The following is a 15,866-nucleotide window of genomic DNA, read 5'->3' as shown; positions in this document are numbered from 1 at the left end:
CATTCTCGCTTCTCCTTTTGTTCCCCCTTGCCCATTCTTGCTCAAGTCAGTGTGTTAGGGTAAGCTGAACATGTTTAAAAATACCACACCGAACCTTTTGCTCTACCTGGCATAACTCTTTCACCTTACTGTGTTGGCATGAGGCACAGGGCACAGTTGTAACACAAAGTTAATTAAAACATCAGGGGGGCGATTCTCCGATCGCGGGGCTAAGTTCCCGCTCCGTCGTGAACGGCGCCGCGACAAACGCGGTGGGCGTTGCGCAGGACCAGCGGTGTCATCGCGCGAGGCCAGGATGACGGTGCGCTACGTATCAGGAAGTGCACGGATCGGCACACACATACCGGGGCCCGACATCGATGAGCCCCGTCGCACCGCTCCCCGCTTCCGGGGCAGCGACCCGGAAGCACTTATGGAGGCAGTGGAGGAGCGCCGGGCCATCCTCTTCTCCCGACGTGGACACCAGCAGCCATGCAGCACCGTGAGGCGAGGATGGCGAGAAGTCGGGGCGGCGGTCAGCGCTGTGGGGCACATCCCCCGCACGGGAGACCAGTGCAGGAAGAAACTGCACGACCTCGCGAGGGCAAGTACCCTGACGCTCCCCCCCCCCCACCCCTGCCCACGCCGGGGGTGGGGGGCAGGCCCCCACGTTGCACCCGGGACACATGTGGAACCCCCCACCTCACCGAGTGGGCAGGTGCCATGGCGTGGGTCGTAGTGTCCCCAGCTTGCGATAATGTTGCTTTCATGTGTGCGTCCTGCCAATGTCCGCCTAACCCTGAGGTCTACCCCCCCCCCCCCTCCAAGGGCAAGACAGCTCACAATTACAGGGAGCGTGCAAGAACCGGAGGGGGATCACATGAGTTGCACACTCTGGCCGTCGATGACTGGGGGCACTGGACCTTGATGGGGGAGCCGCCAGTCGGGTGGTAGCGCCGTGCCAGGTCGGAGGCGAAGCTCCAAGTGAGAATCCACTGTATGAATGCAGTCCTTCATCCCATCAGTACCCCGCCCCCCCTCACAGCCCACCACCGCCTGACTGCACCACCCCCACAGTCCACACCCTCACACCATGCCGCCTGACACTGCACCACCCCCACAATCCACACCTTCACACCCTGCCGCCTGACACTGCACCACCCCCACAGTCCGAACCCTCGCAAGCCCCCTCCACCCTCTCACATACGACCCCCCGTGTCTAACAAAACGTGCCTTACTGTGTTCTCCAAGGCCACACGAGCACTGCCATGGAACTGCCCGTTCACCCCGCCGCCATAAAGCTCCAACCTCTTCTGGCCACAGGGACGCACGGGACAGAGGGGAATGATCACGGGCAGGAGGGCCATCCTCTAAGACCGGGCCATCGAAGCGTGACGCAAAGAGGACAAACCGAGACGTCAGGACGGACCGTAATGACTCTTATGACAGTGAAACGGACGAGGAGGGGAAAGCGAGCCCGGACAGTGACGCACAGAGGACGTTGTGACATTCGAGGCACAGGGGCACGGCCGTGGTCCCAATGCACCAGGCCGAGGTTCCACACAGGAGACACCAGAGCTGGGGACAGACTAAGACCTAGCGGCCGCCGCCGCACTGCTGTCACCCACACCCTCCAACGTCGCAGATACACTCACCCCGGTTGGGCAAGTAAGTGCCGAGGCTTCTGGTTCACAGACTGGTGCGCACCATACAGCCGAACCGGTACAGCAGTTGGAGGTAGGAGCAGCCGAGTTGGACGGTCGGAGGGCAGGCCAGGCCCAGCACCCAGCTGCCGCCCAGACAGTTCCCGGGTTCCTGGGCTTGCCAGACCCACCACAGACCCGATGCATTTGCTACCCCAGGGACCAGACGACGGGATGACGGCTGTCTTCTGGCAACTGCAGATGCAGCTAGAGGAGTCCACCCGCGTCCACGAGCAGGGAGCAGTGCCGGTCATGGCTACCACCAGGCCGGCACCGCACGGGTGGCGTCCGCGTTGGAGGCAATGGGGGAAACGGTTTTGGCCATGGGTCAGGTTCTTCAGGGCGTGGGGTTTAGTGTACACGCATCGTCCGTGGCCCACGACAGGGCTGCCCTCTCACAGGCAGCCATGTCCCAGAGCCACATGGACATTGCCGCCGCGCTCCAGGGTCTGGCCCAGCAGGCCATGGCCCAGTCCCAGCAGGCCAACGCTGAGAGCATCGGCGGCCTTGCCCATGTGATGGATGGCGTCGCATAATCCCAGCGGGAGGTAGCACAGTCCCTGACAGGGATGTCGCACTCCCTCCGCTCCATTGGCGGGAACGTTCAGACCCTGGTCGATTCCACAGCGGGCCTCCAGGACTGGCAGCGCCAAGTGTCGGTGATGCAACGGGGCTTGCCTCCACGTGCACCACCGTCCCTTATAGAGGCCCGGGGGCCAACGGGCTCCCCGACGGAGGAGGAGGTCCCGGTGCCTGTCCCGGTAACCACAACACAACAGCAAGGCAGGAACTGGAACACTCGCACTCCTCCCCCCCCCCCCCCCCCCCCCCGTCCTGTCCTGTCCCTGGTGCATCTGGTGGGCAGCGGGCAGAGGAGGGTGGCATCATGCCATCCAGCACGCCCGCCCCTGGAAGCGCACGCCGACGGGGAGCCACGTCGAATGGCAGGATTGTCAGCAGTCCGCCTCCACTCCTGATGTACCATCTGGGGAGACACCTAGACGTAGTGGTAGGGCCCGTAAGGCCAAAATATTAGACACGTAGTAGGTTGGCACGGGTGCAGGGCACAGATTAGTTGTAGGGGCTAGGGCACGTGTCTTTCAATTAAAGTTGTTACACCAAACCTTCATGCGTCTGTCCTATTTTCGGTGCCAGGGGCGGGAGGGGATGTGAGGGTGACCGGTGACGGTGGTGTTCGAGGATCATTGCAAGGGTGAGGCCAGGAGTGCCCCCCCACCACCCCCAACACCAAACACGCCATCGTCTTCAGTGCTCCGACGCCCGCTGCCCCACATGGACATGTGATGGCGTGTCCGTGACGCATAGAGGGGACACCGAGGTGGGGGTGTTCAGATATGGCCATGAGTCAGACATTCAGTAGCGATCTATCGCTCACAGCTCATCGCAGAGTGGGTTGTCATCATCCAACATGGCACTGTTCATTCCCGCTTACAGAAGTAAAAGTCTACCGACAGTAACAAGGTGCGCAGGTGTACTGTTGCTTGAGGGTGGTGACTTGTGTGGTAGGGTTGTGCGATGGTGCGGGAGGGGGGTGCTGGGTGGTGACAGTGCGCGCGGTCAATGGTGCGAGTGCCCTGAACAATGATGCCCTCCCCCTGTTGTGCGAAGCGTGCGTCGATCAACTCATCGCGTGCCCGGTGTCACAAACGGTGGTGTTGTGTGGCCTCCCAGCCATATCCCGCGCCCCGATGATGTCTCTGCCCCGCCACCCTCCCATCCTCCCCCTCCACCTCCTCCTCCTCCTCATCCTCCTATTCAGAGTCGCTGGCCTCTTCGGGCTTACCTGATTCTTCCTCCTCCATCACATTGCCCCTCTGTTGGGCGATGTTGTGCAAGAAACGGCGACGACGATCCTTCTGACCTGTCAGGGTCATACTGCAGAGCGCCTCCTGAGCGGTCCAGGCACCGGAACCTCATTTTAAGGAGGCCAAAGCACCTCCCACTATACCCCTGGTTGCTGCATGGGCCTCATTGTACCGGCTCTCCGCGTTGGTCTGTGGCCTTTGTATGGGCATCATCAGCCACGGCCGCAACGGATAACTCCTGTCGCCCAGCAACCAGCCCCTCATCCGGGGTGGGTGACCCTCAAAAAAATTGTGGGGATGTAGGACTGTGCCAATTGTCATGTGAGAGTGCCTTTAAGAAATGGATGTTTACGCAATGTACCTTTAAGAAATGCAGTGATGTCAGAGTGTGGATGGAGCTGGGTTTTAGCTCAGCCATTTTGCAGTTTTAGTTTCAGTTTTGAGGAAAAGAGCTTGGGTGTGTCTGTGTTTGCAGTGAGCTGGATCTGCTGTGATCTCTGCCATGAAAGACTATCTCTGGATCATTTGGGTGATTTAAACTCATAATAGTAATGCCTTTAACCTGATGTGTTTCTGTTAAAGGTGTTAAGTCTCTTGGATGTTGAAAGGAATAACTGAAGGATTATTTAGTGTTGTATTATTTTCAGGGTTGTCTTTGAAGTAAGGGGTGTTAAGTGATCCAATGTTTATTTCAAAGGTTAACTTGAGTTCATGAAACAAACATTGTTATGTGTTTAAAAACCCATGTGTCCATAACCCATGTGTCCATAATTGTAATACCACACCTGGAGAACAAGTTGTGCTCGGAAAAGCAACAATACATTAAAGGGGGAGGTTGGTTGAACCCCCATGATACATTTTGGAGTTCTGAAAATGCCTCTCCCATAACACAATATAAAGGCGTCATGCACGCTTCCCGGGTACTGGGCGCACACGTGCATTATTCTCATTCCCTGGTCGCAAACCACCTGGACGTTCAGCGAATATGTCCCCTTCCTGTTTAGGAAGATGTCCCTGTCCCGCGTTGGTGCACGCAGGTTGACGTGCACACCATCCACGATGCCCTGTACCATCGGGATGCCGTCCACTGAGGCGAATTGCGATGCCCTGGCAGCCTGGTGCGTGTGGTCCTCCAGGAAATTGATGTATTGTGTCGCGGCTGCATAAAGGCCGTCGGTGACTGACCGGTGCACCGAGGCCTGACTAATACTGCAAAGGTCCCCGCTTGGCGACTGGAAGGAGCCGGTTGCGAAGAAATTCCGGGTGACCGTCACCTTCACCCTCACTGGGAGGGTATGTCCTCCCCCAGCTCCACGTGGTTCCAGGTGCGCCATTAGGTGGCATATATGGCCGACTGTCTCACGGCCCAATCAAAGTCTCCTCCTGCATGCCACCTGTGTTAGGTCCTCGAAGGAACTGCGGTCCTTGTACACATGGTGAAGGGCTGTGTCCGCTGGCGCTGCGATGAGGAGGGACGGGTTGAACTGTGCGGGATAAGGATACTGTGAGCAGGTGGTACGGTGGGTGCCTGCATGAACAGTGACCAGGCAGCCTGTGCACCCATTCATCTAAAGTGCCCTGGCTGCCTACGTGCCAAAGCGCTCTTTTAACAAATCGCCGGTTGGGAGAATGGCGGAACGGCATCGGACCGGCGTCGCGTGAAAAACTGGCGTGAACAGCGATTCTCCCAGACAGCGCGGCATGACAGCTCCTCTTGAATTTTAACTCCCTGAACTGAAGGAACGCTTCAATCTATGAGACAGCCTTTTCCAGGAACTTAATTAAGATAAGGATGTGACCAAAACAGGAGTCAGATACTCGGCCCCTGTTCTGCCAATCAATAAGGCCGCGGCTGATCTGATTGTGACTTTAACTCCATTTTCTCACCTGCCCCGCCAGGACCTTTGATTCCCTTGTCAATCAAAAATCTGTCGAACCCAAATATATTCAATGACCCAGCCTCCACTACTCAATGGACAAGGGAATTCCATACACAAACGCCTTGAGAGCAGACATTACTCTCGATCTCTTATTTTCAAACTGGGAGAATGGAGGGAAATATCCTCACAGCATCTACCCTGTAGAGGCCTTTCAGCAACTTGGGCGCAGGTACAAAATTGCAACGTTTATAGTTGGGACATGTTCGCATCCACGAGCATGCACAATAAAATCCTTCGGAGAGTCAGGTTAAATGCCAGAAGATGCAGGGGTTGGATTCTCCAGCCCGATGCTGTAATCATGTTCAGCGGTCTGGCGGAGAATGGATTTTCACGGTGGAACCGGGGCCAGCGCCGGTTTGACGCAGATCTGCCATGCTCCGCCCCCTCCAAACTGGCATCATCGTGACGCGCGCCACGCGCTATTTCAACGGCATTGGCGCGTCATCGGCCGGCCCACCCGCGATGGCTCCGCCGCCAATGGGCTGAGTTCCCGACAGCGTGGGACGCGTGTGGTATCAGCCGTGCGTGAACCCGGCCTGACGGCTGCGGACCAGAGCTGCTGGCCGGGGTGGGGGGGCTTCTGCAAGTGCTGGGGAGGACTGGTGGGCTGTGAGGTCACAGTTGGCAGGTTGGCATCGTGCACGGTTAGTGCCACGTTGTACGGCACAACCAGTGCAGATCATGAGCCGTGCGGAAGGGCGGCCTGGGACCCAGCCATTCTCCGGTCGTTTACGGCCTGATCCGCGGGCGTTTCACCCGGTGCCGGTGCTAGCCCCTCACCGGTACCGGAATCAGTGAGGGGTTCGCGATGATTTGCCAGTCGTGAAACAGACTAATGGAGTCATTGTAAACCATTTAAAGACAAGTGACAAGCTCTAGTGGTGAGGAAATGTGTAATCATAGAATGTAAACTGATAGCTGGGATTATTCACAGTTTTGTATCCTGTGGCCAATTGGAGACAAACTTGGCTCCTTCAATTGAGGAAAGTCTTCCTGAATTGGATTAAGCTTCTTTTTTTCTTGCAGGAGATTGCCTGGTTGCAGTTTAGTGCAACGGCAGTCAAGGTTGCAGTGTGACCAGATGGAGCGACCACTTCAATTTCTGGGTCTACTTTTGGAGGTTTTGCGAGGCGTTTCTTTGAGATTCTGATAGAATTAATGGAGTAACTGGAGTGTGAAACTTAATTAAATTGTACACTGCCAGAATGGGAGGAACGGCAGCTGCTATTTTGATTTTGTAGATGGTCGATTTGCTGATGTTGCAGTTCCACCATTGACAGTCTGTTAATTTGTGTTTTCCCTTCCAATTAATTGGAAGTGGAGGTACACTTCTGGAAGTTAAGCAGCACCAGTGTTTCTCAGGTGTACAGACTGAGCAGATTGACTCCCACCAGCATTAGGAGCCCATTTCCCCAACCGGTAGATATGATAGACTCACCAATACAGCCTGTTAATGAGATGATGAACGACTAAATGGGAATGCAAAATCAATCACTTAAATATAGATTTCGTAATATTTTTAAAAGGCGCGCAACATTTGCATTAAAGTCATATTGGATATTTGAAGGATAAGCTGATAGCTCAGAATTCCATGCTCAAACATATTGGCCCGGATTCTCCGTTTGGAAGACTGTGCTCCCATCGGAGCTGTTTCGCACCTGATTTGCACCCACACTGGAAGTGTAAATCAGCAAGCGATTCCCAATCCAGAGCCATGCAAATTTATGCATGGCGAGGATTGTGAGTACTTCCCTGGCAAATCCTGCTATTGGGCCACCAACGCTGGACCTACACCCCACAGCAATGCAAGTCAGTTTACCCCCTTCCCCCCTGAGATTTTCTGGGTTACCCCTCACAGTACGAGGATGACACAAACTCCCTACCACCACCCCTTTTACCCTGATTAAAGCGACACCCATTAGAGATCCCCGAATAAAAGAGACCCCCACCAGAGACACCCCCCATTACAGAGACCCCTGCCTGGAAGCCCCCAAAAGAGAGACCCCTGCCTGGAAGCCTCCCTGAACAGAAACCCCACCTGGAAGCTAGAGTGTAGTTCAGTCAGAGGCAGTGAAAACAATTCCTAATTTATAACTCGCGTGTACAATACACCTGGCTCAGGCAGAGGAAGCAGCACCTGTCAATTCCTGGAAAGAGATATCCAGTCAGCTGGGTTTGAACCTCCTGCGGATCTTTGATCTGCAGCCATTCATTCATTATTATTTATCTGTGACATTGGCAGCTTCCACACACACCCAACTGTAGGCATTGTTTCATTCATCTCCCTTCATGCTTGAGTGGTTTTGAAGTGGTCAGCTGTGAAACTAACAGCAAAGATATATAAAGATCAAGCTATGATTGACAGCTCTTGGACCACATCAAAGAGAGTTAGATACTTTTGGTTAGTTTGGGGTCTGTCTTCTGGGAAATCCGAGATAGAAGTCTCTCTTGTATTTTTGGGGGGGTCCTCTTGTGCATGTATCTTTAATTAGGGGGTCTCTGGTACGGGTCTCTTTAATTAGGGGGTCTTCGGTGGGGAGGGTGTCTGATAGGGGTAACGTGGGCAAGCCTTGAATTGTTGAGGAGGCGAATGGTCCTCTGATGTACATGGGGGAAACTCCCTTTGAGTTACCCCTTGACCCACCGCGCAGTCCACCGCGTCAGGGCCACGTTTGTCAAGGCCTGCGCCAATTCTCGCCCATGTGATTCCCTGCCCAGAGAATCACGCGGGCTTGGAAAACATAGTGCCTGGCCTGTTAGTGGGATACAAATGGTTTTAATGACTCATTTTCAACCACCTGCTGGCACGGATGGTGCGGATGCCAGTGTGGGACCGGAGCATCGGAACGGTCTCGTTTTTTGCCCGATGCTGGATTCTCTGCCGCTGCCGATGCTGTGGAGGCTGCCTGGTCACTGTTCATTCAGGCACCCACCGTACCACCTGCCCACAGTATCCGTATCCCGCAGCCCAATATATTCTGCCTGTACCGGAGAAAACCAAAGGCCTCCTGCTTACCATCAATGATGTCAGAAATCTAAAAACCTCAACAAAAACTTGCATTTATATCACACCTTATTTAGAATTTATATCACCTATAATTAGAATTCTCCAAAGGAACTTCACAGGAATGTTACCAGGTCAAATTTGCCTTGGAGTTACATAAGAAGATATTATTACTGGTGACCAAATAAGAAATGAATCAGAGAAGTAGGTGTTACGAAGTGTCTTAAAGCAGAGGGATGTAGCGAGACAACAGACTAAAAATTGAATCTCGCTGCCAGGAGGCATGAGGATTGTGATGCACAATTAACCTGCAACCTATGTAAGTGATGCAGACAACCTGCAAATGTTGTTCTGCCTGCTCCTCTCTATGATCGGAGCATGCAGCCCATTGCTAAAGTTGCTCCTGAGTGGCTGAACACTGGGCAGAGGTTCGTTCAAAGTTAACAAGCCTACAAAGTCAACCAACACCTCTTAAAGGGGAAACACATTCTGGCTGCAGGTACACAACAGCTTTGGAAAATGTTTCCCACAAGGAAGAGAAGCAATGGAGCACCAGAGGGCTTGTTACAGGGTTAGGAAGAAGACCAGTTTACAAAGGAGACCAGGAGGCCTTACACACATACAGTTTGAAGGGGATGGGGGCAGATAGGCACAGACGTGAATGCAAGGGAGGTTAATGCTAAGGACCTTGCTGCAGTGCTGTAAAGAGATCAATGACTGCACACGGGTAGTCAAGGTCAGTGAATGTATATTCAAATGTTCAATTGTACTAACTGCCACCAACTTCACACATTGTGCATTGCACCACAGGCCTATCACTCACCCATCAACAATCTCTAGCAATCAGGGCTCCCAATTAACTGACATATGTTCCAGCTCACCCTCCATATTTACCGCTGTTGCAAACCTCGCAGCCCACAGTTTTCACCTGCTGTTCAGCTATGATGGGCACATGATCCTAATATGTTGCAACACATTCACTGACAATCTGCTTCTTTCTTGCAGGACCTAACAGGAGGGAGCAACCAAAACCTAGCAGGGGACAGTCATGGCTGCATCTCCTGAGCCACTTGGAGGAAATAGGGCTCTAAGCTATTGTTGGGACTGTCACTGAGGCCATTATAACTGACATTGCTGAAACAATTCTGGGTGATGGTTCCTGCTGAATCGATCTTCTCATATCTGACTTCACCCTCATCTCACAACCTGCACATAACGCAACCCTGCCTTCTGAAATTGTGCATTCAGGTAGCGAAGGACAGATGCCTGAGGAGACATTGCTGCCTGATGGAGGGTGAGAAGAAAGGTAGACGTCTGTTTTGGACACTCTCAACCACCGGCTTACCACATTCCTGCAGGGGATGCGCTTAGGTACTGGGCATAGGTGGCAGCATGGAGATGGCATCAGCATGTGACAAGTCGTCAGATATGAGTCGATACTGCCAGGCCGGGGAGGTAAGGATAGTGCATGCCCCATATCCCTGGAGGGCAAGGCCACACATAAATTTTGATGAGGACTTTGATGGACAGGTAGGAAACTGATGGGCATGCACGATCAAGGAATATGGAAGAATCTGGTTCCAATTTGGCACAGGGCTTTGCAGAAAACTTGGATTGCATTCTTTCCAGTGTGTGAATGATGGCCAAATCGACGAGAGTACGAATGGACCCAAACATCTGTCATCAACTGATCGCCAATGTCCCAGCTGTCAAGGTAACACAGTCAGAAGCCACCCAGTGTCCGAATGCTGCATGAAAGTTCAGACAGAGGTCATGAGATCTATGCTTATTGCCAGTCGAGTCCAGTTTTCTGCCATGCAGGTCTGGACCTCTGCCGCCATTTTGACTGGATACCAATGCCTAAAGAAGCTTGCGGGCTTTAGCAGGTAGTCCAGCAGTTCCTGCTCCTGCATGTCACCAGGATTGCTGGAAAGGCATCCCAGGGGAACGGCAAGGATTCATGGGGCACCAACCTGCTGACAGCTCTCAGGATGACAGCAGCTGTGCTCCCACCACTACTACTCTGCCAGTGCCCCTGCTGTTTGTCTCTTTGCATGTCAAACCACACTGATGCTTGCCTCGCAGTCCAAAGATAAGCCCTCAAGGCTGAGAGCTTCTCAACAATATATTGGCGGATGAGCTACAGTCTCCCTACTGAAGGCCAGCAGCCTGCTACCAGCCATATTGCAGTCATTGTGATAGCACTTCAGAGGAGCACCACGCCAGGTAACAGCAGCTGCAAGGCAAGGGTTAAGGGAATGCACAATGGTGAATAATTACTCATATTATTGAAAGTGTTGTTGGATAAAGTTGTTAGGAGTAGTTATCTTGTGGTGTCTTTTATTTCACAATTTTGGCCAATTGGAAGCTCTAATGGTCTGTATTAGAGAGTTGGAAAGATGTGGAACTGTGAAGCAATGTTGAACTGGAGATGCTTTCTGGGGAATTTGGGCCTAACTAGGAGTACATGGATAGCCAATCTGGAGCAATGAGTTCTCTTCCTCCTCCTCCACCTCAGGTTCTCACCAAAGGTTTGGTGGTAGGGGCAGTACCCTCCTGATTTGCAGATTGCTTAGAACACAGCGGCCCACCAGAAATCTGGAGAGAGGCTCCACTAGGTCTCTCCCGAGCAGTCCAGGCAGAAGAATTGTTGGTTTGAGGACGCCGCTGGACTTTTCCACAAAGTTAACGGTCGCAGCAAGGCCTTGTGGTAACAGCAGTGACCACATGTAGCCGGGTGGTAGCGGGCAGGCTTGAGCCATGTGTAGAGCAGGTATCATTTGTCATCAAACAGCCACTTTCTTGTTTGATGCAGCCCACCGAAAAGTTTCAGAACAATTGACTGGCATGGGTTAAACATTGTGGCTGCTGCTGGGATAGCACGGGTCCACCCACATGATACACTATGCACAATCATACACCAAGTGAGCATTCAGAGAATGGAAACCTTTGCAGTTCCAGTACATTTCCCCATCGAGATGTAGGGATGTTAGCAGTCAAAGATGCCCTGCGCCTTTGGGAATGCCAAGAGTTTGGCAAAACCACATGGCTGCTTCTCTGTGCTTAGAGAGAAAACAGTGAGGTTCACTTTCCATGCACACAATGACTTGGTGGCCTCTCTGAAGCAGTGATGCACAGCAAACTGACAGGTCTTAGTGATACCACTGACTCCAGCCTAGAAGAATCCTGAGTCATAGAAATTGATGACCACAGGCAGCACTAGCCTCTTGCTTTGCGGCTGCACCCTGGTTAAAGAAGCTGGCACATTCAGTGGCCACCTCACTGGTAAAGTGTTGCCCCCTCAGACACTGTTCCAGGTGCAAGTGGAGGTCAGAGAAGTTTCATCTGAATACCCTAGGTGAGAAGGACCTTCTGTTGAGTGTAGGTAAACCCTCCTTTCTACTGCCTGTTTCATCTCCCTATCATTCTGAGGGACTTAACCATAACCCACTAAGAGGAAGATTTCTGCTCCTTGGCCTTTCAAAATTCAATTCACTCCTTGCATCACTCCTTTCCAACACACAGTACTTTTGTGAACTCCTCCAGCGCAGTACACAATATGTGCATTAACTCTGCAGCAGTGAAAGGAAAGAAAAAAGCTATCAATGGGCACTTAAGAGTGTCATCCTGCTGCTGCTGTTATTTTACCTGTGGCAAGGGGAGACCAAATCTCATTGGAATCATTGGCATGGGCTGGACCGCACCAAATGGCATTGTTCACCAGTCAGGGCAAGAACCTGCAGCGAGCCATGGTACCAAAACCGCCGAAGCAGCCGCGAAATGGGAAACAATTTCAGCCACCCGCAAAACAAATAGATTATCAGTCAATAGTGCTAAAAATGGAAATTTCCCAATGCGGAGGTAACCACACACCATTGAATCATGTCGGTTTAAGGTGTCTGTATGTTTTTATTGTCACAAAAGAGAATATTTGACAAAGCCATGAAGTAGAGCTATGTCAAGATCGGCAACTATTCGATCAGCCGAGATGTTACAAGTATACAGTGTGGAAGAGCTTAGCACCCGTGATTCTGGTATTCACTCTCTGTTTAATCTCAAATCAGGCAAGATAGACCCTATCACTGTAACGTTCCGATAAATGGGACGCCTTTTATGATGGAAATGAATAGAGGGGCCTCAGACAATGCAACAGGCAAGCATATATTTCAGTATCTACGAGGTCTAACCATTGAACTTGAAGAGAACTTCTGCCAAGTTGAAGACCTATACGAGAGAAACAATAAAAATAAAAGACACCACAATGGTCCCTGTGAACTTTGGACAACAGTTTACCCAGCTCCCAGTGACAATAGCGCAGGGCGAAAGACCAAGCATTCTCGGCTCAAAGAAATCAATTTAAATTGGGTCGGGATTTTTCAAGTGCAGGAGGGGGGAATGCGCGAACTGGTAAGAAAATACAAGGGCAGCTTCTGTGATGAATTAAGCAAAATCAAAGGGCTACAATCTAAGGTTTATGTGGATCCAGAGGCTCCTCCCTGATTCTTGTCTCTAAGACCGGACCCCTTTCATACCAAAGGGACGTGGAGAGATGGATCGTTTGTAAACATGTTGGCCACTTGAGGAGCAGAAAGGCACTCCAGCAGGCAATGTTGCCATCAAGAAATGTTTTTAAACCCGTAAGCATTGAAGTACCTGAGCGACCCGTTATCGACATAACTGATGTCTCCAAAGGTGCAAGTAGTGATGAATCGCCTCTGCCACTATTGCAGTTCCCGTTAATGTCTATCCTGTGGAAGCATCTCAGACAACAGAATTACGCCACTCTACAAGGAACAGAGAATCCCCTCGAAGACTTGATTTATAATTGTCTAACCTATGTATGTAACATTTAGTTAGTATTTAGGACTGAGTGAATTAGTTATTAAAGATTGTATAAAAGACTTGAAGGAGGAATAATGTGGTGATTGTCCCTATAAGGGCAACACCTAGTGTAAGAGTCACATGGCCACAAGAGCAGCTCAGAGGCTTGGAATCCTGCAGTGAGTAACTCATGCCTAACTCCCCAAAGCCTATCCACCATTTACAAGGCAAAAGTCAGGAGTGTAATGGAATACTTTCCATTTGCCTGGATGAATGCAGCTCCAACAACACTCAAGCAGCTCAACACCATCCAGGACAAAGCAGCCCACTTGATTGGCACAAATATTCACTCCCTTCAGAACTGACGCACAGTAGCAGCCGTGTATACCATCTACAAGATGCACTGCAGGAACTCGCCAAGGCTCCTTAGGAGCACCTTCCAAACCCACAACCACTACCATCTCAAAGGATAAGGGCAGAAGATACCTGGAAACACCACCACCTGAAAGTTCCCCTCCCAAGTCACTCACCATCCTGACTTGGAAATATGTCGCTGTTCCTTCACTGTCACTGGTCAAAATCCTGGAATTCACACCCTAACAGCACAGTGGGTGCACCTACACCATATGGACTGCAGCGGTTCAAGAAGGCAGCTCACCACCACTTTTTCAAGGGCTATTCGGGATGGGCGACAAATACTGGTCGAGTCAGCGAAGCCCAGATCCGTAAAAATTAATAAATAAATAAATATGGCCTGAGCGACCAATCGGGACTCAGAGTGTGGAATCGCCCTATGGTGAGAGAGGCTATGAGGCAAAGAGACATTTTGGGAGGGAGCTAAAGCCATGTGACTGCTGTATAATTCTTATTGATAAATACCTTTTGTGTTCATTAATTAAGTCTCTGAAAGTGCATCTTTACAACTGCCCAACTCACCTCCTCACCCCTTTTGCCACAACCCCCAACCCCGATCTCTCTGTTCAGGCTCCTCCTCATTGGTGACGCCTTTTAGTCCCAGCAGTGACTCCCAATTGAGCGGCTGAGATTACAAAAAAGCTGCAAGTCAATCTCATGGGCCACCAGCTCCCTAAGGTGGGACTTGTTCCTGAGAAGGAGGGTAGAACTTTTGCCTTTTTGTTGCATTATGATTTGCTTGCACTGATAAGGGTTCATATTTTAAGCTGCAGTCAATCATTGCCACTGCGACAGGATTTGATGTATTAATGCTGTGACTTGCAGGCAGTTTATGAGCAGCAGTGATCAAAGTCAAACATGCCCCTCAGTGAATACTGTCTGCATATAGTCTCATCCTTAAATAAAAAAACTCACATTATTGTTTCACCAATCCTTGCATCAAAGAAAAGAAGAATGTAACAGCCCTAAAGTTGCTTTCAGGGTCAATTGCTGTGGTGAAACCTTCGGGATTGTAGGTTAGGAACTACCCCTTCCCTGCTTCCTCCCATCAGCGCAAAAACTGGGGCTAGTGGGACCACAGTTTCACTAAAATCCAGCCCTATGATTTTGTTTTTTCTACGTTAGTTATCCACATTAAGCACCATTGAACTTCTGCATTAAGTGAAGCTGTGTCTGTGTTAGACCACTCCCACCATCTGAACGTGCTCAGATCATCACAGGCTCAGATTTACAATATTAAGGAAGCTGGTAGTAGCACAAAAACAGACCTGTGGCATGCTGTCTTTGTTTAAATCAGTGATGCAGTTGACACACTCAGACTCATTAATGCCAAGATAAGCAGGTTAATTAACAGCGTTTTGATGTTGCCACTGTTTTGGCTACCAATTAGTGTTGTGTGTTAAGTTGATATCAGTGTTGTAATTAGGAAATAACCCTTTCACAATTCTAGTTAGCCATCACAAAACTGATTAAAGCATCCAAATAATCAGTACAATAAAGCGATTTGGCACAATTTTATATGCTTTTCATTGGATATTAGTGACACGGTGAGCCCTGATAATTGGGCTGAATTTATGTCCTGGAATACTATTCTCACCAGTGTCGCTGTGATATCTCAACTCCCTTAAACAGGTCAACACCATCACTAAAATAGAAGGCTTTCAGAAAAACATATTTAGCATTCTGCCACAAATGTCCCAAGGCATCCTTTCAATTATTCATACTCCCTAACGCTTTTTAAAAATGTGTTCATTGTGTGTGGACATTGCAGACAAGGCTAGCATTTAATTCTCCATATCTGATTAACTTCTGGAAGGTGGCAGAGTACTACCGTCTTGACTCGTTGCAGTCGGTGCAAGTACACCCACAGTGCTGTCGGGGAGGGATTTCCAGGATTGATGAAGGAACGTTGATGTATGCCCAAGTGCGTGGCTCGGAGGAGCACGTTGAGGAGTAACACATTCCTGTGAGCTCTACTCTGAAGCTGGCATTAGCTAATTTAAAAATAAATGGGCTAATGTATTCACAAAACTAGGCCACAGAGGATGGCAGTGGAAGAAAATAAGAAGGAAAATGAGTAAATTCTGGAAATCTTGAAACAAAAATAGAACCTGCTGGAAACCACACAATAGACATTCAGCAGAAAAGATGGGTCATAGTGCTTCATCAGAATGTAATG

The 15,866-nt window shown here is 50.6% G+C and overlaps 1 long non-coding RNA gene across 1 annotated transcript; it reads left to right on the top strand.

Moving 5' to 3' along the window:
- Positions 1 to 362: 362 nt before the first annotated feature.
- On the top strand, positions 363 to 14,168 carry LOC140425517 (uncharacterized). Its single transcript, XR_011947878.1, has 2 exons — positions 363 to 583; positions 9,458 to 14,168. It is a non-coding gene; the product is annotated as an uncharacterized lncRNA (long non-coding RNA).
- Positions 14,169 to 15,866: the final 1,698 nt, after the last annotated feature.

Source organism: Scyliorhinus torazame, chromosome 6 (genome assembly GCF_047496885.1).
Source record: "Scyliorhinus torazame isolate Kashiwa2021f chromosome 6, sScyTor2.1, whole genome shotgun sequence".
NCBI classification, from domain to species: Eukaryota; Metazoa; Chordata; class Chondrichthyes; order Carcharhiniformes; family Scyliorhinidae; genus Scyliorhinus; species Scyliorhinus torazame.
Note: the sequence above shows the minus strand (reverse complement) of the source record. Positions and strands in the feature narration are given on the sequence as shown.